General features: G+C 40.7%; 1 protein-coding gene and 1 pseudogene across 1 annotated transcript in view; one reads left to right on the top strand and one right to left on the bottom strand.

The window, feature by feature from the left end:
• Window positions 1-23309, bottom strand: part of LOC128659776 (oocyte zinc finger protein XlCOF6-like) — a 143754-nt gene extending 120445 nt beyond the window's left edge. The window contains exon 1 of the mRNA XM_053713351.1: window positions 23151-23309. The gene's annotated coding sequence lies outside the window, so the exon portion shown is untranslated. The remainder of the gene's footprint in view (window positions 1-23150) is intronic.
• The window catches only part of LOC128661261 (zinc finger protein 208-like), a 1066060-nt pseudogene that overhangs the window by 616977 nt on the left and 425002 nt on the right, over window positions 1-24081 (top strand).

Here is a 24081-nt window from a genome sequence, read left to right on the forward strand (position 1 = left end):
CGAGAATCTTTGTGGATAGAGGACTTAACATCTTTCTCTCCCCCGGAAAGTGCTTAAATATAGATATAACTGAGGAACACGAACAACGGTGTCTCCCACCCCCCAAGATGGACTCTCTCACTAAAGAATTAGCAGCTACATTCCTACCACATTTGGATAACCTCCTGAATTCCTGTTGGACATTGCATGAGGAGATCCGATCCTGTGATGTCCTGTTTTATGCAGGAACTTTTGCAGTGTTATTGAATTAAGGGTTTGTTGCTCTTTTAATGAATAAAACAGGCAGTATGATTTGAACTACCTGTTAGATCACTGGTGAGACTTTTACTGGTAGAAAACTTCATAGATGCCAAATAGAGGCAAGGAATAGGTAGAAACAATTGTTGCAATATAAGTAAGGAACATAAATCAAACAGTTCTGAGTAAATGATAAAAGAAATATGTATTTTGATACACTTTGTGAAAGCGTCAGTAATTGATTCTTGTTGTAGCAATGTTCAGATATGGCTTCACGCACTCACACACTCATTCATAAAATATATACATCACAGACAGGCTATGGTAATAACCGGAAGATTCAGCAAGGTAATGCGGATGGTTTCCAGAGAGTAACAACGTAAGAACAATCCTTTGTAAATGGATTAAATATTACCTTAAGTTTGAAGGGAGCGGTTTTACCTCTGTGACCGGTAAATAGCTTCAGTGAGAGTGCGGCTTCCAGACGCTGCAAGTAGTTCCGGTGCTCCTTGATTCAGTTTGTTTGTTAAATTAGAATTCCGGAAGAATGAGAAAATACTTTGAAAGTAAAATGTGCAACAAAAGATTCTAACTTACTACTCCTGTTTAGAGAGAAAGAAGTTAAAGCAAGTTAGGAATTTTCAGAGTAGAATCACAGCAATAGGGATGCGGTCAAATAAGCTGCAAAGGGAAAACAATTTTCAGGCAATGAATGATGGTTCAGGTGTGCCTGATATAGGGTGGAGGAAAGGTAGGCGGGATATACCTTAAAGGTATATCACATACTCCCCCCACTAAGGGGTCCCCCAATTGACGAGAGGGATGGCTTCAAAGGATATCTGCGATGAAAGGATCTAATTAAACGGGGAGCAGAAATGTCCGTGCTACGATGCCAAGAATTGTCCTCAGGACCAAAACCTTTCCATTTTAATAAGTACTCTAAGTGATGATTCTTGATCCTAGAATCCAGAATATGTTCCACCTCAAATTCATCGTGGTCATCTATTTGTAACGCAGTTGGAGTCTGAAGACTGGATGGTACGGTAGAAGTATAAGGTTTAATTAGAGATACATGTATAGTGGGATGAATCCTATAAGCTGCAGGAAGAGTTAAACATACTGTCATAGGGTTCAAAATTTTATTGATTACAAAAGGTCCAATGTATTGATTTGCCAATTTCTTAGAGGGTACATGGAGTTTTAGATTCTTTACAGATAGTAATACTTTGTCACCCACTTTATATACTGGACTGGGTCTGTGACGTTTATCATAATAAGCTTTCTGGTAATTCTTTGCGTCAGATAAATGTTTTTTGACTAGGGCTAGTCTTGCTTCTAGTTGTAAAGAATAGTCTTTAGCAGCTGGAGAATTTACATCAGTTTTAGATAGAGTCAAAGTTGTTGGATGATAGCCATAAGTTACATAGAACGGTGTCATCTTTGTTGAAGATGATACTGAATTGTTGTAAGAGAATTCCGCCATTGATAAATAATCTATCCAATCATCTTGCAAATGGGAAATGTAACAACGAAGATATTGTTCTAATGTTTGGTTTAGTTTTTCAGTCATCCCATTGGTTTGGGGATGGAAAGCTGTTGAGTATCTTGGTGTAATTTTTAATAATTTGCATAATGATCTCCAAAAGGATGAGGTGAATTGTGTACCTCTATCTGTTATAATATCAGTGGGTAGTCCATGAAGTTTTACGATGTGATTAAGAAAAACATTAGCTGTAATATAAGCGGAAGGTAACCTTTTTAGAGGTATAAAATGTCCCAACTTTGTTAGATGATCTATTACAACTAATATAGTGTTAAAGTTCCTTGATTTTGGTAGCTCTACAATAAAGTCCATCGAGATCATGGACCAGGGTTTATCCGGAACTGGCAATGGGGTCAACAATCCGATGGGTCCTTTATGATCTATTTTATTTCTAGCACAAATGTCACAGGAATTGACATAATCTTGAATGGTTTGATTCATGTGGGGCCACCAAAAGTTTCTTCTTGTTTTTTCAATGTTTTTTTGTATTCCGGTATGACCGGATAAAGGTTCGTCATGAGTGTGTTTCAATATTTGTTTCCTTAATGAACTGGGTATATACAATTGATTTTTATGATTTATCAAACCAGTATTTAAGTTTTTGTGACAGGATTTAGGTGTATTGGTTTCTTTTTCTTGTGCCCTTTTAATCTCCTCCTCTAGAGGTGTTAGGGCTCCAATAAATTTTTCGATTGGTACTATTGGAGTCATGGTCTCTTGAGGTGTCATTTCCTGTACTCTGGATAATGCATCAGCCTTGGTATTCAGACTTCCTGGTCGGTAAGTGATCAAGAAATTGAACCTATCTAAAAATAGAGACCATCTTACTTGTCTAGAAGTTAGAGTTTTACTTTTCTTCAAATATTCCAGATTCTTATGATCTGTGAAGATTTTAAATGGTTTTTGTGTACCTTCCAGTAAGTGTCTCCATTGTTCGAGGGATACTTTGATAGCAAGGAGTTCTTTATCTCCTATACTATAATTATTTTCTGCGGGTGTGAATCTTCTTGAATAATAAGCTACAGGAAATAATTCTGATTTGTTATCTACTTGTTGAGATAGAATTGCTCCAATACCTGAACTTGATGCATCTACCTCTAATACATATTGCAGCTCAGGATCTGGCATGTGTAAAATGGGGGCTTTGGAAAATTGCCCTTTTAAGTAGTCAAAAGCTGATTGGGCCTGTTCGGTCCATTTATATCTTTGTTTCTTACTAGTCAACTGAGTTAAGGGCTTTACTATATCAGAAAAGTTTTTTATAAACTTTCGATAGTAGTTGGCAAAGCCAATAAAACGTTGTAGTGCACGAACTGATTTTGGTGTAGGCCATTCTAATACAGATGAAATTTTATCTGGATCCATTTGGATCCTATTAGGAGTTATTATGTATCCCAGAAATTTAATTTTGTTAACATGAAATAAACACTTTTCATGTTTGGCATATAACTTGTGTTCCTTCAATCGCATTAAGACCCAACGTACATGTCTTTCGTGTTCCTCTTCTGTCTTGGAATAAATCAGAATGTCATCTAAATACACTATAACACAAATATCCATTAAATCTCGGAAGATTTCATTAATAAAATGTTGAAAAGTGGCTGGAGCATTGCTCAATCCAAAAGGCATTACATTGTATTGGTATAACCCATATCGAGTCCGAAAAGCGGTCTTCCATTCGTCACCTTTCTTTATTCTGATAAGGTTGTATGCCCCTTTTAAATCTAATTTAGTAAATATTTGTGCTCCTTTTAACCGTTCTATTATCTCTGGTATTAGTGGTAATGGATACCTGTTTTTTATGGTTATAGAGTTTAAAGCCCTGTAGTCAATTATAGGCCTTAGAGTGCCATCTTTGTTTTTTACCAAAAACATGCCTGCAGCAGCAGGGGATGTGGAGTGAGATATAAATCCCTTTCTCAGGTTGTCATCCAAATAGGACCTTAAGTATACTAACTCATCTTGTGATAGAGGATAGATCTTCCCATGTGGTATTGGTGACCCTGGAATGATATCTATAGGGCAATCGAAGCTTCTGTGGGGTGGTAAATTTTCTGCTTCTTTCAAATTGAAGACCTCTGCCAAATCCTGATATATCCCTGGTATCCCTATCTCAGATGATGAAAGAATGCTATGAGGGTAACAGGTGTTCATGCAATACGTTGAGTCTAGATTAAGCTTTGAATGTTCCCAATCTATTTTAGGATTATGTTTTTGCAGCCAACTATATCCTAAAATAATAGTATGTAATGATATGGGGATCACATCAAATGTAATATATTCTGTGTGCCCCTTGTTTATCATTGTGAGCAAGGGTATTGTTTGGTGTGTAATGGGTCCCTTATTTATTAAAGTACCATCAATTGATTTGACAAACACAGGGTTCTGCTTGCAAACCAGAGGAATTTTATTATTTACAATATATACAGAATCAATATAGTTCCCAGATGCACCTGAGTCAATCAATGCCGTGGAGTGTATATTTTCCTGATCCCACTGCAAAGAGAGAGGTAAAGTCAATTGCATTGTATCTGAGATATGATATATGTTTTGATAACCTGTTTTCTTACCCTTCTTTTGTCTTTGTAATGAAGGACAGCTTGAGACGTTATGTTCTTTTTGTCCACAGTATAAACATAAGTTTTCTAATCTTCTTCTCATTTTTTCCTCATTACTTAGTGGCCCCTTGATAGTGCCTATCTCCATAGGGGTTACACTACCTTGATGTTTCTCAGATGTTGTAGTGTAAGTAATCTGGCGCCTAGGTATTGTGTCTGAAGTAAATCTCTCTGCTCGCCGTTCCCTGAGTCTTCTATCTATGGATGTGCTTAATTTTATAAGTGCTGGAAGAGTATCAGGCATTTCCTGGCGAGACAGTTCATCCTTAAGGTTTTCAGATAGGCCCAGCCTAAACTGATTTTTAAGGCTAACTTGGTTCCATAGTGAGTCTGTTGCCCACATTTGAAATTCAGTTGTGTACTCCTCCACCGTGCGCTTACCCTGTTTGAGTGCGCGTAGTTTAGATTCTGCAGTGATTTGTGTATCTGTGTCTTCATATAAATTAGACATAGCTTGAAAGAAATCCTGTAGTGACTCCAAAATTGGGTCATTATTTTCATAAAACCTGTTAGCCCAGGTCCTAGGCTCTCCTTGTAAAAAAGAAATAGTGGTGCAAACCCTGATGCGGTCTGAATAATATGTGCGGGGTCTCATGGTGAAAAGAAGTTTACAAGCAGTCTTGAAATCTCTGAATTCATGTCTTTTGCCAGTGAAAGGTTGAGGATATTGAATATGGGGTTCGGGTACTTCAGTACTTTTATGAGACATATATTCTTTAACAATAGCTTTTAATGCGGTATTATCTGCTTGTACTTCTGTTAAACCTTGTGCAAGATAATCTAATTTTCTTTGTATGTTAGAGAACTCAGTTTTAATTTCATTTGCATCCATGATATTAAAGTTTTGTTTACCAGTAACAAACCCTTAGAACACTGTGGCCTGAAAATTTTGTGATGTCCTGTTTTATGCAGGAACTTTTGCAGTGTTATTGAATTAAGGGTTTGTTGCTCTTTTAATGAATAAAACAGGCAGTATGATTTGAACTACCTGTTAGATCACTGGTGAGACTTTTACTGGTAGAAAACTTCATAGATGCCAAATAGAGGCAAGGAATAGGTAGAAACAATTGTTGCAATATAAGTAAGGAACATAAATCAAACAGTTCTGAGTAAATGATAAAAGAAATATGTATTTTGATACACTTTGTGAAAGCGTCAGTAATTGATTCTTGTTGTAGCAATGTTCAGATATGGCTTCACGCACTCACACACTCATTCATAAAATATATACATCACAGACAGGCTATGGTAATAACCGGAAGATTCAGCAAGGTAATGCGGATGGTTTCCAGAGAGTAACAACGTAAGAACAATCCTTTGTAAATGGATTAAATATTACCTTAAGTTTGAAGGGAGCGGTTTTACCTCTGTGACCGGTAAATAGCTTCAGTGAGAGTGCGGCTTCCAGACGCTGCAAGTAGTTCCGGTGCTCCTTGATTCAGTTTGTTTGTTAAATTAGAATTCCGGAAGAATGAGAAAATACTTTGAAAGTAAAATGTGCAACAAAAGATTCTAACTTACTACTCCTGTTTAGAGAGAAAGAAGTTAAAGCAAGTTAGGAATTTTCAGAGTAGAATCACAGCAATAGGGATGCGGTCAAATAAGCTGCAAAGGGAAAACAATTTTCAGGCAATGAATGATGGTTCAGGTGTGCCTGATATAGGGTGGAGGAAAGGTAGGCGGGATATACCTTAAAGGTATATCACAGATCCCTTCGGGGACCCCAAGCACCGCCAATCACTGCCCCTGTCCATGTTGGGGAGGACTCTCTGTCCCTGAACCTACCATGGCGCCATTTCCTCTGTGATATAACACGGCTGGACAGCGTTGAGTCTGACTCAGGAGATAACGAAGAGGGGCCACCTAACACCGGTACACCCACCTCACTGGAAAACGACCCTAGCCGCAAACAGGGATCAGCGCTGCAGGGAGATCTCACCACAGCTCTTGCGGGGTACAGGCAGAGGGCTGATTTTAGCGACTTGAGAAAGTCGGAGGAGCCGAATGCTGTGTGGAGCCACATAGATCTTCTAAAGTTCCCAGTTTGTCCTCCCACTTTACAGGCTGTATGTTGGCCGCACGGCAAAGCAGCGCATAGAGATCCGCAACGACTGACGACACACCCGCAGCTCATCCTTGACACAGGTCCGTTTATGGGCCTAGCAACTCACTGTGCACTGATTACTGGGACTCTGCGGCCTAACCCCCTAAGCTACCGCCACAAATATGCACCTCAACTGGTCTGGTGGCACTGTTACTCCTTGCTCATACGCTTAGGAATTGGATAAACTCTCTGTCTTGTGCAGCACACCTTGCTGCTCTAGACCTCTACTAGGCTGGATCATTTTAACCATAAGTACATTGGAACGGTGCTTTATCACTGCTGTCTCTCCTCTGGTATAATTGGCGATGGTGTGTATTAGATCCCATCTGTGACCCTGTTGGTCATATGTATAAAAGCTTTTTCTTAGCTTTCATCTTTTTTTTCCCTGTTATAACATCCTTGTTACGGTTACCCTTAGTCTCGCTGAGAGATGGACCGCTTAGTAGCCTGGATCCCTATTGCTAAAGAGGGGAGAAGCTGCTTTCCATAGTATTCTATATGAGTCTCGCAAATATAGAATAATCTCCCTTAGCTGCAGTACAGCTAGGATACCCTTCTGCCCACAAAAACGAGTCAACGCTGCGATTGAGGGTCAAACAAGAACTCAGGACTGGGATGCCCAGCCTGCTTTTTATTAAGGTTACATGCACACAGGGCACTCCCAGGGGGAGAGGGGGGGAAGCACAAAATCCCCCATCACACATTTAGATAGAGAGCACTGTCCTTTGACAGGCCACAATAGGATTACAGTACTTAAGATAACAAGTTTACAAGTTCATCTTATCAATTAGCAGTCTGGCTCCAGAGGTGATTAGACAATAGTTTCTAAAAGCTGAAAAAAAAGAGTTAACTCTTTATGAAATGAAACTTGTTACAGTTTTCTTGGAGCCCTTCTTAGGCGCTGGCTTGCTGGTTCAGGCATTGCTGCTGGGAAATAAGCTCTTCACAACAAAATAACTAATGCTTCTGTAACATTGCTCCCTTTCTGTGGAACACTCTGGCAGACACGGTCTGACCCCTTTTCGGGGCAGACTAAGGCTGTCCAGACCGCTGGTTATGCGGGGCTGAGGTCGGTTTGTCTGGACAACCCGTCGGCGTTGCCATTCTGTTTCCCAGGTCTGTAAGTAATGGTGAAATTGAAGGTTTGCAACGATAAGCTCCAACGTAATAGCCTGCCGTTATCTCCAGAGACCCGGTTCAGCCACACCAACGGGTTATGGTCGGTGACCAGAGTGAACTCCTGACCATATAAATAGGGAGTCAATTTCTTTAATGCCCACACCAAAGCCAAACACTCCTTTTCGACCGCTGCATAGCTGACTTCGCGGGGCAGGAGCTTCCGGCTGATGTAGGCAACTGGATGCTCCCCTCCATCTTCGCCTACTTGGCTGAGGACGGCTCCCAGCCCGAACATGGAAGCATCTGTATGGACGATAAAACGTTTGTTAAGGGCTGGGGCCGCCAAGACAGGAGCGTTAATTAGAGCATTTTTGAGAGCCTGGAAAGCCGTTTCACAGTGGGGAGACCACAGGACCTGTCGAGGTAAGTTCTTCTTGGTCAAGTCAGTCAGGGGTTTGGCAAGTGTGCTGTAGTCTGGTACGAACCGTCTATAGTACCCTGCCGTGCCCAGGAAGGCTAGGACCTGAGTCTTAGTGATGGGGGTGGGCCAATTGGCGACAGCTTCTATTTTGGCCGGCTCTGGTCGCTGCTTTCCACACCCCACCCGGTGACCCAGGTACTGTACCTCGGCCATCCCAAAGTGGCATTTTTCTGGCTTCAGAGTCAGGCCAGCAGCCCGGATCTGATCCAGAACCATTCCCACATGAGCTAAGTGGTCCTCCCAGGACTCACTGTGGATCGCTATGTCGTCCAGGTAGGCGCAAGCAAAACTCTGGAAGCCATCCAGGAGCCTATCCACCAAGCGCTGGAATGTAGCTGGGGCATTCTTCATCCCAAACGGCATTACCCTAAACTGATATAAGCCGAATGGGGTGACGAATGCCGACTTGGGGATAGCCTCCGGGGCCAGGGGAATCTGCCAGTAACCTTTGCAGAGGTCAATAGTGGTCAGGTAATTTCCCCTGGCTATACGATCGAGTAGCTCGTCTACCCTGGGCATAGGGTAAGCGTCCGTCACGGTATTTTCATTGAGCCTCCGATAGTCTACGCAGAACCGGGTGGTCCCATCTTTCTTGGGCACCAAGACAACTGGGGAGGCCCAGGGACTATCGGAGGGCTCAATTACCCTGAGCTGGAGCATCTCATCGATCTCCTTCTTCATTCCTGTCCTAACTGCTTCGGGGATTCGGTACGGAGCCTGGCGCAAGGGAGCTTGTCCCGGAGTATCTACCTGGTGGGTGGTTAAAGTAGTGTACCCTGGCTTCGGGGAGAAGGTGAGGTGTTTGGACTGGAGGAGTTGGTTGAGCTGCTCCCTTTCAGTGGGGCTAAGTCGGTCCCCTATCTGAACCTGCGCCACTATACCTGTGGGGAGGCTCTTTTCTAATAGGTCTGGAATGGGTAAACTGTCGGGGTCTTCCTGAGGGGAACAACATACGGCCGTCACGTTCTCTGGTCGCTCAAAATATTCCTTGAGCATGTTTACATGGAATGTCTTTCTAAGATTGTTGTCGTGGCAGCTAGCTATCACATAAGTGGTGTCTCCCCTTTTCTCTACGATCTGGTAGGGACCCTGCCAGGACGCCTGCAATTTGTCTGTCTTCACCGGCTTAAGTACTAACACCTTTTGTCCTATGGTGAAGATTCTCTTTCGGGCCCCCCGATCGTACCATACTTTCTGTCTTCTCTGGGCCAACTGGAGATTAGCCCGCACGGATTTGGCTAATTGCTCCATTCGGTCCCTGAGTTCCAGCACGTATGGCACAATTGGGACACCGTCAGCCTCCATCTCTCCCTCCCAGTGCTCCCGGATCAGGTTTAGGGGTCCCCGTACCTTTCTTCCGTAGAGCAACTCGAAGGGAGAGAACCCTGTCGTTTCCTGGGGCACCTCCCGATAAGCAAATAGGAGGTGCGGCAGGAAGCGTTCCCAGTCTCGGTATTCCTGAGTGAACGTCTTGAGCATTTGCTTGAGGGTCCCATTGAACCTCTCACACAGCCCGTTCGTCTGGGGGTGGTATGGGGAGCTTAGGAGGGACTTAATTTTGCAAACCTGCCAGAGTTGTTGGGTCAATTCAGCCGTAAATTGGGTGCCTCGGTCGGATAGGATTTCTTTTGGAAATCCTACCCGGGAGAACACCTGTACTAGTGCATTCGCTACCGTATCCGCTTGTATGTTGGATAGGGCGACAGCCTCTGGGTACCTGGTAGCGTAGTCCACTACGGTAAGAATGTAGCGCTTACCGGAGGGACTAGGGGTAGCCAGTGGTCCCACTAGGTCAATAGCAACCCGGCTGAAGGGTTCCTCTACAATGGGCATATTTACTAGCTGGGCTTTAGGGTGATCGCCTCGCCTTCCTACTCGTTGACACACATCGCAGGTGTTACAGTAAGTTCTAACGTCAGCGTGCACCCCTGGCCAAAAGAACGTGTGAGTAATGCGGTGTAGGGTACGGGTAACGGCTAGGTGGCCTGCTAAGGGGATGTCGTGGCCTATTTTGAGGATTTCTTGACGGTATTTGTGGGGCACTACCAGCTGTCGCCTACGCTGTCCCCTTTTCTCTGTCCAGCGGTATAGTTTCCCTTTTTCCCATAAGAATGTTTCGTTATCTGCCCCGCCCCCTCCGGTCTCTGCTCGTTCCCGGTACTTTTGTAAGGTCGGGTCAGTCTTAGACTCTGCCTCAAAGGCATCTGGGGTGTCCCAGGGTATGGGGCCTAACCTGTCAGGCAAGGTCGGGGTAGGTCTTACCTGTGTCTCCCACACTGGTGAGAGCTCTCGCTCCGTCCGGGCTTGGGCCCGTGTAGTCACTGGGTCCGCCTCGTTGTTGCATATTGGAGCATAGGCAGAAGTCATGGGGCCCAAATCGTTGCCCAGTAGTACTTCGGCAGGTAAATTATCCATTAGGCCCACGTTCACAGCCCCCTTTCCCGCTCCCCAATCAAGATGCACTTTAGCTGTTGGAATTTTGTACACATCCCCCCCCGCCACTCTAACGGCCACAGTCTGTCCGGATCGCTTGTGCTCTGGCACCAAATGACTCTGTACCAGCGTGATAGTAGCCCCTGTGTCTCGCAATCCCTCGGTAGATCGCCCCTCGAGCCATACCCTCTGCCGATGGTGCTGGCGGTTATCTGAGGCAGCATATACAGGGTCTGCCTCGTGAAGCGGCCCCACATATCCCTCCATAGGGGCCTCTTGGTTAACACAGAGGGCCCGGGCCGGACGATAGGACCCAGAGGGGTAATTGTAATTCCTGGGTGTCTGGTGCGTATTAAGGGGGCAGCTAGCCATGAAATGCCCTGGTTGCTTGCATCGGTGGCAAGTCGGTCTGGGACGCTCAGAGCTGTTATTGGGTGGTCCTGAGTGTCGGACGGGCCCTGTGGGCACCGGGGCTCGGAATTCAGCACGAGGGGGTGCACGGTAAACCTCTCTGGGTTCGACCCGTGCTGGAGCTCGGTAGTTCATGGGTTCGTGAAGACGGGAGTCATAATGTTCATCGGCCAATTTGGCTGCTTCTTCTAAGGTAGAAGGCCGCCTGTCTCGCAGCCATTCCTTCCCTTGCTGTTCCATGCCATTATAAAAATGTTCTAAGAGAAACAATTGTAAAATTTCCTCCCCAGTCACCGCTTTACTTCCGCTCAGCCAGTGATTTGCCGCTCTCCGCATTCGGTGCGCCCATTCCATATGGGTATCGTTAGGCTTCTTTTCCGTGCCCCGAAACTGTCGGCGATACGTGTCCGGAGTTACAGCGTACCGTCGCAACAGTGTCTCCTTAACTAGCTCATACTGTGTCACTTCCTCAGCACCCAGAGTACGAAAGGCTTCCAGGGCTCGCCCGGATAGTTTCCCAGACAATATCGTGGGCCACTCTCTGTTGGGAATCTGGTGCAGGGCACATTGCCTTTCGAAGTCCGCCAAATATTCATCAATCCCTGTCTCGCTCTCTAGGAAGGGTCGAAATGCCGCATAGGGTATCTTGGGCCTCCCAGCATTTTCGACAGGGATGATTACCTGCGGGGCTTCAGCATTGCGGTGTGCGTTCGCTAGGTTGAGTTCGTGGGCTCGAGTCTCTCGTATATCCTCGTCCGCCTCCGCCATCAACTGCTGTACCAATTCCATGGAGGGGTTCGGCCCGTATAATGAGAGCCTTTCCCGAACAATCCTGGTTTTTTCGTCACTAATCGTGGTCGGTGTTTCCGCCATTGTGAAGCTCTGATCCAGTTCGGTCAATTCTGCGATCAGCTCTCTCCTCGGCCGGTTGCTGGCGTACCCCCCTCTGCTTTCAAGTAAATCCTTTAGGGTTGTACGCTTCAATTTTTCGTAAGCGCTCTCCATCCGTTCTGTACCTCTCCTAGGAAATCCAGGAAAATCCCGCCGCTGCCGCCAAAAGTTACGGTTACCCTTAGTCTCGCTGAGAGATGGACCGCTTAGTAGCCTGGATCCCTATTGCTAAAGAGGGGAGAAGCTGCTTTCCATAGTATTCTATATGAGTCTCGCAAATATAGAATAATCTCCCTTAGCTGCAGTACAGCTAGGATACCCTTCTGCCCACAAAAACGAGTCAACGCTGCGATTGAGGGTCAAACAAGAACTCAGGACTGGGATGCCCAGCCTGCTTTTTATTAAGGTTACATGCACACAGGGCACTCCCAGGGGGAGAGGGGGGGAAGCACAAAATCCCCCATCACACATTTAGATAGAGAGCACTGTCCTTTGACAGGCCACAATAGGATTACAGTACTTAAGATAACAAGTTTACAAGTTCATCTTATCAATTAGCAGTCTGGCTCCAGAGGTGATTAGACAATAGTTTCTAAAAGCTGAAAAAAAAGAGTTAACTCTTTATGAAATGAAACTTGTTACAGTTTTCTTGGAGCCCTTCTTAGGCGCTGGCTTGCTGGTTCAGGCATTGCTGCTGGGAAATAAGCTCTTCACAACAAAATAACTAATGCTTCTGTAACAATCCTTTATAGTATAAAGCATAAAAAAATGTTTATACAGAGGGAGGAATCTTGACTCATATCATAGCTCAATAATACTCTAAAAATAATATATGACGATAGATTAGTAGACTCTCTAAACAACCCCCAGGGCAGTGCACAACACCCTTTGCAGAAATTAACAACGAAAAGAGCACCTCCTCTCACCCCTTAAGCCTCACTAACTTAGTATCGGCCATGGCAGAAGAAAACACACATTGTGTGATGTGGCTAGTAATGAGGTGGGAGCTGAATTGTACAATCTAAGTTAACTACATCACACTAAGCTTGCTGTGTCAAAAGAACACTAACATTTCTGTGCCTCTACAGCCTTGGTGTTAATCCACTGCTAGGTCTGAACTGAACTTATTTTTACAGCCATAGTAAAATTTTATACACGCCTATATGTCTATTGCTGAGAATCTATAATAATACTCTAAAGACCCTTACTGATATTTATCATATGAAGAGGTTGAAGCTAACTTAGAATTATTTTGCTAAAGGATGGTTATGATCATTTATTTACGTATCAGTATTTCACTGCAAGATAGAACTTTGCACTTAGAATCAATTGTAATCCTCTACCACACTTTTCTTGTCACACTTTGTGGCTAGTCGACAAGATGTGGGTTTGGCTGTTCTCTTGTTCGTGTGTTTTTTGTTTTGTTTTATTTGTTAATATGTTTGTTTAATAGAAAATGAAGGAGCTCAGGAGACTTCAACATGGGATGTCTCTGTATTTTAATTACCTTTCTATGCTACAATCATTAGCCTTACTCACAAGGTGCTCATGGCTATACATTGATAAAAACACGTCCCATAATTATGCAATTTTCGCTTTGAATGTAACTATATATGAAGGATCTACTGTTTTTCATGTTGTAATGAATTGTTGTGCAGTGTTATCTGCTCACCAATATACAAATGTGATTTCACTACTGTTTTATGCTCTGTATCAACTTTATAGCTTGTATCATTATAGGCTCCTGCCTTATACCTGAGTTCCTTGAATAAAAAGAATTTAAAAAAAAAAAAAAAAAAAGCTAATTTTATACTGTCCTATTAAAATATTACCCGCTAATATTCATTGTTTGATCACATTTAAGAATATAATCTTGGATTGGCAGAAATGCTGTACCCTTCTAGAAATAGATCCAAGTTTTTCAGATCTTCTTTCGATTATAGGGAACCCACAATTTACACCAGGTATTTATATTAAAGCCTTTATATCTTGGAAGGAAAATAATATCAATGTATCACAAATCCTGTCAGAGGATGGCCAGATACTACCTTTGCAAAATCTAGTCAGACAATATGGTATCTCTAATAAGACTTTTTTTTTGCCTACTTACAATTGTGGCATTTTGTAAATAGTTTGAACTGTTCTGCTCCTTTGCCTTTAGCATGGTCTGATATTGAGTTATGTTGTTTGAGATTTATGTTGGGTGATGCCTCCATTTCATTAATATATGATATCATGTTGGCTAAGCAGGGTGCCCTTTCTATGGATAAAATAATTAATAGATAGATATATATTTTTTCGGATATTGACATGGATAAAATTAAAGCTAGTTTTTTGGCCCTGAAGTGTTGTTCAATTTCCATGTCTTGGAGAGAGTCTCATTTTAAATTGTTCAACAATTATTATATCTCTCCTTATAGAATGTATAAAATGCTCCCAACTATGGCCCCAGAATGTCCACGTTGTGGACTGCCGTCAGCAGATTTGTGTCATATGATATGGTACTGTCCTAAGATCTCTCAACTCTGGAAAAAGGTGGGTTCTGGGTTTCCAAATTATTTAATTCTCCAATTAGATTCACGTTAGAATCTATTTTTTTTATATACTCAACACTTAAGCCAAACCTTATATGCCAATGTGATTAATACTATTATTTTGATTGTACGACATCTGATATTTAAGAACTGGAAAACTTGTAAGGCCCCTTCCTTCCCTATGGTACTTAAGGAAATTCAAGGCCAGATGGTTTTTGAATCTTACCATTTACAGACAGCCTCGGAAAATAAAATAGACATTTTTAAATGGCTGGTTACCAATAATTAAGTCCTATACGTGTACTATTCAAAAACAAATTTTGTCCCCGTACTTGAGTTCAGACTCTTTTGCAGAGTTAGTCTTGTTAAATCATTTCCCGCCAGGGTGGATCTCATTATATAGAGAGGTATAGGTTATGCTTGATGCTGGGTGGGGTGGGGGGTTGTTTTTTCCTCTTTTCTTGTCCCTTTTCAATTTGGTTTCCTATTTGTTTGTTTTTTGTTTTTCCCCTCTCTCCTCTCTCTCTCTCTCCTAAACTTTAGAGTTTTAAGCAATACTATCGATTAAGGTTAATATCCGTTTAAATACTTCTGGAAATCAAGAAAAATTATACTATTTATGAGATTAAGAGTAATATTGGTGACGTAAACTAGATACAGTATATGATATGGATTTTGCAGTAGAACCATTTACCTTGGTTATATATGAAGATTAGGAGCTGCTTCTCCTTTAAAATTACTGATATTAGGGGAGCTGTGTCTCCAAAAAATGTATTTTTGTACTTGCTATGTCTGATTTTTTTTTTATTGTACATTTCCCATTTTTTATTTTTTTTCCAGTATGTTTTATGTCAGATAAATAAAAGATTAAAAAAAAAAAAAAAAAGAATGTGCTGCTCATTGGATAACAGGAACACTTCTATCCATGATCTCTATCTCCCACTCTCTTAACCTTCTGACTCTTACAGAAACCTGGCTCTCTGCTTCAGACACAGCATTCACTGCTGCACTGTCACCTGGGGGTCTCCATTTCTGCCACACTCCTAGGTCTGGCAATAGACAAGTAGGTAGTGTTGATATTTTACTTTCCTCTCGTTGCACCTTTCAACAAATACAGGCCTTCTCTTCCCTCACATTTTCTTCATTTGAAGTACACATTATTTATTCATTTTCCCCTCTCTATACATGTTGCAGTCGTATACCGCACCCCTGGCTCCCCAACTCAATTTTTAATTCACTTTGCTGCCTGGCTTCATTATTTCCTTTCCTCAGAAACCCCTGCCCTCATTCTTGGTGACTTCAACATCCCTCTTGACAATCCCACTGCCTCCTCTGCAAAACAACTTCTGCAACTCACTTCCTCTTTTGGTCTGTCACAATGGACTGACTCTCCCACTCACAAAGATGGTCACTCCCTTGATCTGATTTTCAGCTATCGATGCACTATCGCAAATTTCACAAACTCCCCTTTTTGACCATCATCTCCTAACTTGCAACATCACTTCCCTCCCTACAACCCCTGATTCTACCAAACTTTACAGAAGCATTAAATCAGCAACAGCTAGCTCGCTTGCTCGATCCTCTCCTCTCTTCCATCACCTCCTTTTCCTGCCCTGACCAATCTACCACTATAACTCCACCCTTACATCGGTCATTGACACTCTGGCCCCTCCTACCATAGATCAGAAACCACACTCCCATCCTCAGCCCAGACATACTCCTCTGACACAGTACCTATACAGATGTTCCAGTACTGCTGAGTGACACTGGAGGAAATCTCAGAGTTCAGCTGACTTTCTTCAATACAAGTTCATCCTGAACTTCTGCTATTCTACCCTTAATCTTTATAAGCAACAATACTTCTCTAATCTCATCTCTACCGTTTCCTCTAACCCAAAACGTATGTTTTCCATGTTCAATACTATTTGCCACCCACCCCCACCTCCTAATACTGCTCTACTCACAGATCAAGATTTTGCCAGCCACTTCAATAACAAAATTGACGCCATCAGAAATGAAATCACCTCTCAACTTACTACCAATCTCCCACCCCCTCAAAAGCTCACAATCATACAAAACCCAAATACCCTTAAATTTAGCTCTTTTGCCCCTGTTACAGAGGAATAAGTTTCTGCCCCTATACTGTCCTCCAACCTCACTACCTGTCTCCTCAAACCCATCCCCTCACAGCTACTCCCCTCCCTCTACCCTCACCCCCATACTCACACACATTTTCAACCTCTCCCACAGCACTGGTATATTTTACTCATCTCTAAAACATGCACTGGTCACACCGATCCTCAAAAAAACCTTTCCTCGATCCAACCTCCCCATCCAACTACTGTCCTATTTCCTTACTCCTTCTTGCCTCAAAGCTCCTTGAAAAGCTAGTATATTACACTAACCTCTCTTCTTGACCCACTGCAATCTGGATTGCGTCCCCATCTCCACAGAGACAGCAATTGTCAAGGTTACCAATGACCTGCTTACAGCAAAATCCAAAGGCAACTTCTCTCTGCTTATCCTACTTGATCTGTCTGCAGCCTTTGACACTGTTGACCACCCTCTTTCGATCCAAACCCTCCTTCAGCATCAGTGAAATACAGCACTCTTGTGGTTCTCTTCCTATCTACCTAACTGCACCTTTAGTGTAGTCTTCTCCAGAGCATCCTCTGCCCAATTACCACTTTCTGTTGGGGTACCTCAAGGCTCTGTCCTCGGTCCCCTTCTCTTTTCAATCTATACATCTTCATTAGGTTCCTTATTAAAGTCCCATGGGTTTCAATATCTTTTGAATGCCAATTACACCAAAATCTACCTCTCTGCAACAGACCTACCTGCTTTCTTACTAACCCGTGTCACTAACTGTCTTTCTCATATCTCATCTTGGATGTCCTCTCAATATCTTAAGCTTAATCTCTCCAAAACTGAACTCCTTATTTTTCCCCCCTTCTTCCAAAATCTCTATCCCCAATTTTCTATAACTGTTAATAATTCCATCATTAGCCCTACCCCGCATGCCCGATGTCTTGGGGGCACACTTGACTCGGACCTTTCCTTCACTCCTCACATCCAGTCCTGCCTATTCCACCTTAAAAACATCTGTAAAATTAGACATTTCCTTACACAGGACACAACTGATATTTAAATCCACTCTCTCATCATTTCCTATCTCAACTACAGCAACTCCATCCTCTCTGGTCTACCTAGCTGCCACCTGGCTCCTTTACAATTCATAATGAATGCCTCTGCCAGGCTCATCTTCCTTGCACGTCGCTCTTCATCTGCTGCACCTCTCTGACAATCCCTTCACTGGTTCCTCTTGCCTCCAGGATTAAACACAAAATCCTCACTCTGACATACAAAGCCCTCAATTGCACTGCTACCCCCTACATATCAGACCTTGTCTCCAGATACTCTCCTTCCCATCCCCTTCACTCTTCTCACAATCTCCTACTCTCCTCCTCTCTTGTTACTTCCTCACATTCCGGTTTACAGGACTTCTTCAGACTGACCCCCATCTTGTGGAACTCCCTGCCTCACTCCACAAGACTCTCCCCTAGTTTTAACAGCTTCAAGCGCTCCCTAAATATTCTACTATCCAGGGATGCATACAACCAACACTAACCTTTCCTAACTCCATTGCTTTCCCCCTAAACCCCTTAGAATGTAAGTCTATGAGCACAGCTGTTTGTAGGGGGTCTCTCTCTCTTTCTCATATGGGGTTGCTGGATAAGATTTACTTTTAGTTTTCTTTTTTGATATATATTATCTTCTAAACCTATGTGCACCTTGGTACCCACATCAGCATTGGAGTACTGTGGTTCCTTGACCATAGCCATCATTTCCATCGCTAGCTGGAACAATTTTTTATTATATATATATATATATATATATATATATATATTTTATTTATTTTTTATTCTTTTTATTTTGCTACTATTTTTGCCTGATCTTATTGTTTACTCTGTGATTATTCATTCTATATTGTTTATGCTTTTTTTTTTTTTTTTTACTTTCTTTGATTGTAATGGGTAATAGATGGACCTATCGTCTTTATTGCGTATTTAGTCACACTAGCACAGATTTTCACATTAGATTTATTAATATATTTGGACTAATCATCTTTTTTACGTATTTAGTCACAGATTTGCTCATTAGATTTATTGATATTTGTAGTGGATACTATCTATTTGCTATTTCTTTTTATATTGTTTATTTTTTGATGATTATTATTGTTTCATACTTTATCTCATTATTATTGTTATATTATTTAGATTTATATTGTGAAATTAGTGGCTATTAGACACCTCACTTCTTAACCCTATGCTTTCGATGAATGAGAGGAATAATAAGACTTCTATTGGTCTCTCATATTGGATCCACTAGTTTAGCACTTAATGACGATAGTTCCATAGAGACTTTACCTATTCATGCCTTATTTGCCAAATTAGAAGAGCTAATAAATAATGAATGTCAGCATTAGGATAGGTATCAATGTCCCAATGATATCACATCTCCTCCTTGTGAAAGTGCCAATAGACACAATAGATATAGTTTACCAAAATGACACTGAACCCCAATATTATGACAATGTGCCCTCTAGTTCTCATATGGGCCATATTGCCAACAATACCAACTCTTAACAACATTTTTTAGAGTCACGTCCGAGACAACAGTCTTGGAAACAAAAGAAAATGGCCAGTTACTTGGGACCTGTAGTCTCCAGAACACCGTCCTACAAGGGAAAAAGGCCCCACAGAAACGAGGGTGCAGAGGACGTAGTACAGCCCTCAAAAAGGCAAGACTACAGGGATTAAGTAAAGGCATTTTCAATATTTCAGCTCACATTTCGACGGATGATGAGATTAGGGTTTTAGGTAAAGGAGTTTCTTTTAGTCCGACTAATAAGCATAACAATTTTTTCTCTTTTTGTGGATCTCAGAAGCTTTCAATGCAAAAATACTTTGCAGAAAAATAACTCAAAGATGATTCTAGATCACCCGTACTGACAGACTCAATGGATCTTAGGCTCAAAAACCAACAGATTCCAGTATATGAACCTGATTCTTTGGCTGATCATTTATGTGATGGATTTATTCGTACTAATTATAAAAACAAATCAAATTTTGTCCCCAAACTTAGCAATAATGCTCATATAGAGATCTTCAAACAATTAGTGAGTGATGACTTTGATAGTTCTGTAGGATCTTGATGACTACCTCTTAGAGGCCAGGAAGATCCTGCATGATACATCATACTATACTTGTTTAACCTATGAAACTATCTCTAAGTATATGGTTATGCTTAAAGGGACAGTCTATACCAGAATTTTTATTGTTTGAAAAGATAATCCCTTTATTACCCATTCCTTAGTTTTGCATAACCAACACTGTTATATTAATATACGTTTTACCTCTGTGGTTACCTTGTATCTATGCCTCTGCAAACTGCCCCCTTATTTAAGTTCTTTTGACAGACATCCATTTTAGCCAATCAGATCTTGCTCACTGGAACTCCACGTGCTTGAACACAGTGTTATCTATATGATAAACGTGAACTAAGACCCTCTAGTGGTGAAAAACTGTCAAAATGCCCTGAGAGAAGAGGCGGCCTTCAAAAGCTTAGAAATTTACATATGAACCTCCTAGGTTTAGCTTTCAACTAAGAATTACCAAGAGAACAAAGCAAAATTGGTGATAAAAGTAAATTGGAAAATTGTTTAAAATTACATGCTCTATCTGAATCATGAAAGTTTATTTTGGACTAGACTGTCCCTTTAAGGATCTTGTTGAGTTTGCATATAATGAAGGCATGTTATCTAAGAACGAGAGAGAATATTTAGTCCCTAAAGAACCTAATCATGCCTTCTATTACTATCTTCCGAAGTTACATAAGAACTCCCCCTCTCCTCCTGGCTGCCCCATAATAGCTGGTATAGGGAGTTTAACAGATAACGCTTCTTCCTATATTGATCACTTTTTACAGAAATATAAATTGGGATTAAAATCTTATATTCGAGATTCGTTGGATCTCATTAAGAAACTTGAGTCATTGGAAATAACACAAGATCTATTATGGATCACAAGTGATGTCCAGGCCCTTTATTCTAATATTCTCCACCATTTAGGCATTCTAGCAGTGTATTTAGAAAACAATATCTATTTACTGGATTTACAAAGAAAATTTATTTTGCAATTTATATCATTCATCCTGTGACACAATTACTTTGTGTTCCAGGATGAATTTTATCTTTAAACAAGGTGGACTGCCATGGGTACCAGGTTCGCCCTGAGTTATGCCAATTTATACATGGGGTCTTTTGAACAACAGTATATTTATGACTCTGGACACAGGGCGAACCTGGTATTCTATGGGTGTTTTATAGACTATTTGATCTTCGTCTGGAGAGGTGACAAAGCATTAGCAAATACCTTTGTGGAGCACCTTAACAATAATGACAGGGGCCTCAAATTCACTAGCTCTATTAATGATGCTGCAATTATCTTTTTAGATCTCAATCTCCGTTTTGGAGATGGGAAGGTTACAAGTACAACCTATTTCAAAACAGTTGACTGTAATAGTTATCTGGATTTTACCAGCAATTACTACTACCCGTGGAAAAGAAATGTCCCCTACGAGCAATTTAAATGGGTACGTAGGAATTGCAGCACACATTTAGATTATGAGGCGCAAAATTTGATTTTAAAGGAAAGATTTTATAAGAAAAAATATCCACCCCATATCACAGATAATGGATACAGAAGAGCTAAGTTCGAAACATAATGGTGCCATGTTAAACATAATGGTGAAATTAATTGTTTCTCTATTTCACCTATACAACATATTCCAAAGTCACATCTCTATAATCAGTTCTTTAGGGTAAGACCTACTGGATACATAAACGTAAGACACTGCATCAATTTGGTCTTAATATGAATGTCGATCCAGCAGCTTTCTATTGATCCGTGGGGGGCCGTCTATAGACCTAAACATATCTTGGATTTCAGCTATTATTATTAGGGTCAGTTATCATATATTGTTGGGACCCTTTCATTTATATATATTTTGCATTAATATTATCTAATTGTACCATTTTATGAGCTAGTTCACTTATTGTCGATGTTTTGTCGACCCTTTATTTCTAAGTGGGTGGTGATGCCCATATATAGGGCCCCTGTATTATGTATAAATATATTCGGTACTTAATATAGATGCTTTGCCTGTGGTTAGTCATTAAATAGTTTATACAATTGCATAAAATATTTAAATATTTATTTATGATTTTTTTAAATGTTGTCGACTCTATAGATCTTAAGTTGTTCTACACTGTTTGCGACTTATTCCCCATTTTATTGAGTAATGATTGTAATATTTATTACATGTTGACTTATTATTAAATAGGAAAAAAGAGTTCAAATCCGTATAGTGAATAAAATCAAAAGTACTTTATTATAAACATCCAGGTTAAAACACGTTAGAAAAAGGCTAACAGGTTTTACGCGTTTCGGCAGAAGCCGTATTCATAAACCTGTAGGTACTATCGCTACTCAAGTTTAAAAAGCATGTTCTAAGACACACCTACCAATGATGTATTAAATGTAATCAATATCAGTTGTAATGTTGATGTTTATTGGATTATGAAATTAAAAACTCAAATTCCCCATGGCTTCAATTCAGAATACGATATAATAAATCACTGGAAATAAAATGAGACAACTTTTCATACACTGCATACTCAACTCACACAGTTGGACATAAGTATTGAATACATTTTGACGAGAGGTCATGATCATCATTACTATTTATTACAGTCAGGGGTCTTTTCTGTTAATTCCTGAGATGTTACCCATGGTGATACTGCACGGGTTGCCATACCATTTTTTGTATGTTATTATTAATGGTATTTATGGTTTTATTAAATTAGTCATTTTTCCTTTTATTCTTTTTTCCTTCTTAGATATATATGAGCATTTAAAGCTATTATTTTTCATGTCTATGTACATTCTTTTGCTGTGTAAATGCATATAAATGAAGGATCAAACATCAACATTACAACTGATATTGATTACATTTAATACATCATATCTACATGGCTTCCATTACTATTTATCTCTCACTTGGGTTTACACCCTTAAAGAGATTTGAGCCCTCTTTAGTAAGACCTAAAACATTGGGGAAAAAGAGTTTTTCAAAATTTTTGATTCAGATTTGACCATCATTGTATCTAATAATATACTTATCTTATTTAATTTGGTACACAATCTATATTATATTACACTTCGCTTTTAATCATATATACATTCTTTCCCTTACATAGATTTACAATCCTCATATTCCTTTGTATTTTCAATATTTATTATGTTCCTGCAACCTTATAATTTGCATGTTAGTTTAACTGGCATTTATTGCGAGTTTGTATGTAAATTTCACCTTTCCTTGTTTGAACATATTTATCTCTGCATTTGTACTTTTGGTGTGGTATGAGTTAAATGAATTGGTAGGTGTGTCTACACTAGCCAATGATTTCTTAGAACATGCTTTTTAAACTTGAATAGTGATAGTACCTACAGGTTTATGAATACGGCTTCTGCCGAAACACGTAAAACCTGTTAGCCTTTTTCTAATATGTGTTTTAACCTGGATGTTTATAATAAAGTACTTTTGATTTTATTCACTATACGGGTTTGAACTCTTTTTTCCTATTCTGTATGCTGCTTTAAAGAATGACAAGGCGTTCTTTCCCTCTTTCTTCAACTCCGTTGGTGCATTTACTTACTCTATTGCAGTTCATTGTTCCCGGCAACCCCTGTATTGAACCACTACGACCGGATCACTAACCATCCTCACGGATTGGCTCACACCTCACCCACGTGATCGCAGTCATCTCGAGGCATTGGAGGAAACGCACAAGGAAGTGCACCGGAAGATCGTTGCGCCGCAGAGCCTGGTCACACAAGGAGAGGTGTGTGTTTGTTCCACAGGCTGCGGTAGGAAAATTCTCCGGTCTTCGATTCCTCTAATGATCATAATAGCGACAGGTGAGCAGGAGGAGCTTCAAGGGCACCTTTCCGCTGTTGTGGATGCTCACCAAATATGGATCAATAGATGTGGGTGAGTGGTTAATACTACATAACATAATGAACTAAGAGCCTCATACTGTGATACAAACTGTTTCCGGCTTTCTTTATTGTATTAAAAGAGTAAAGAGGATTCCAGTAACTGACTTTATCAAGTATACGGGTGGTTGCTGCTATTGGTACACATATCTTTGCTTGGTGAAGTTTTTTTGCTTGTGTATTCTTTGAACTTTTTTTCTTTTGACTTATTATTGAATAGTATTATGTTAACTATCTTTGTTCTATTAGTCTTATATTTCGCAAGAGACTAGTGGTTAGCGTGCCATTAATTTATTTAGATACATTAGTAATATCCTCTTTCATATGCTAGTATAGGGTTCATTTGCTGGAGTCCAATATCATTAATTCTTGGGGTATAAGTTCTAATATGGATTGTATAATTTTTTATTCTAGAAATGCAAGAGTATTATATACTTGAGTTCTATTATTCTGTTTTATATAAAAGTGTATATTAAGTAATTATTCCTGTTTATCATTGTGTTGTTAATTATACAACATCCGGTAGGGGTGTGTGTTTGTATCAGCCACTGATTGGGTAGAGGGAGGTATATGTAGAGCAAGGTGTTTTAA

Source organism: Bombina bombina, chromosome 5 (assembly GCF_027579735.1).
Source record: "Bombina bombina isolate aBomBom1 chromosome 5, aBomBom1.pri, whole genome shotgun sequence".
NCBI lineage: Eukaryota > Metazoa > Chordata > Amphibia > Anura > Bombinatoridae > Bombina > Bombina bombina.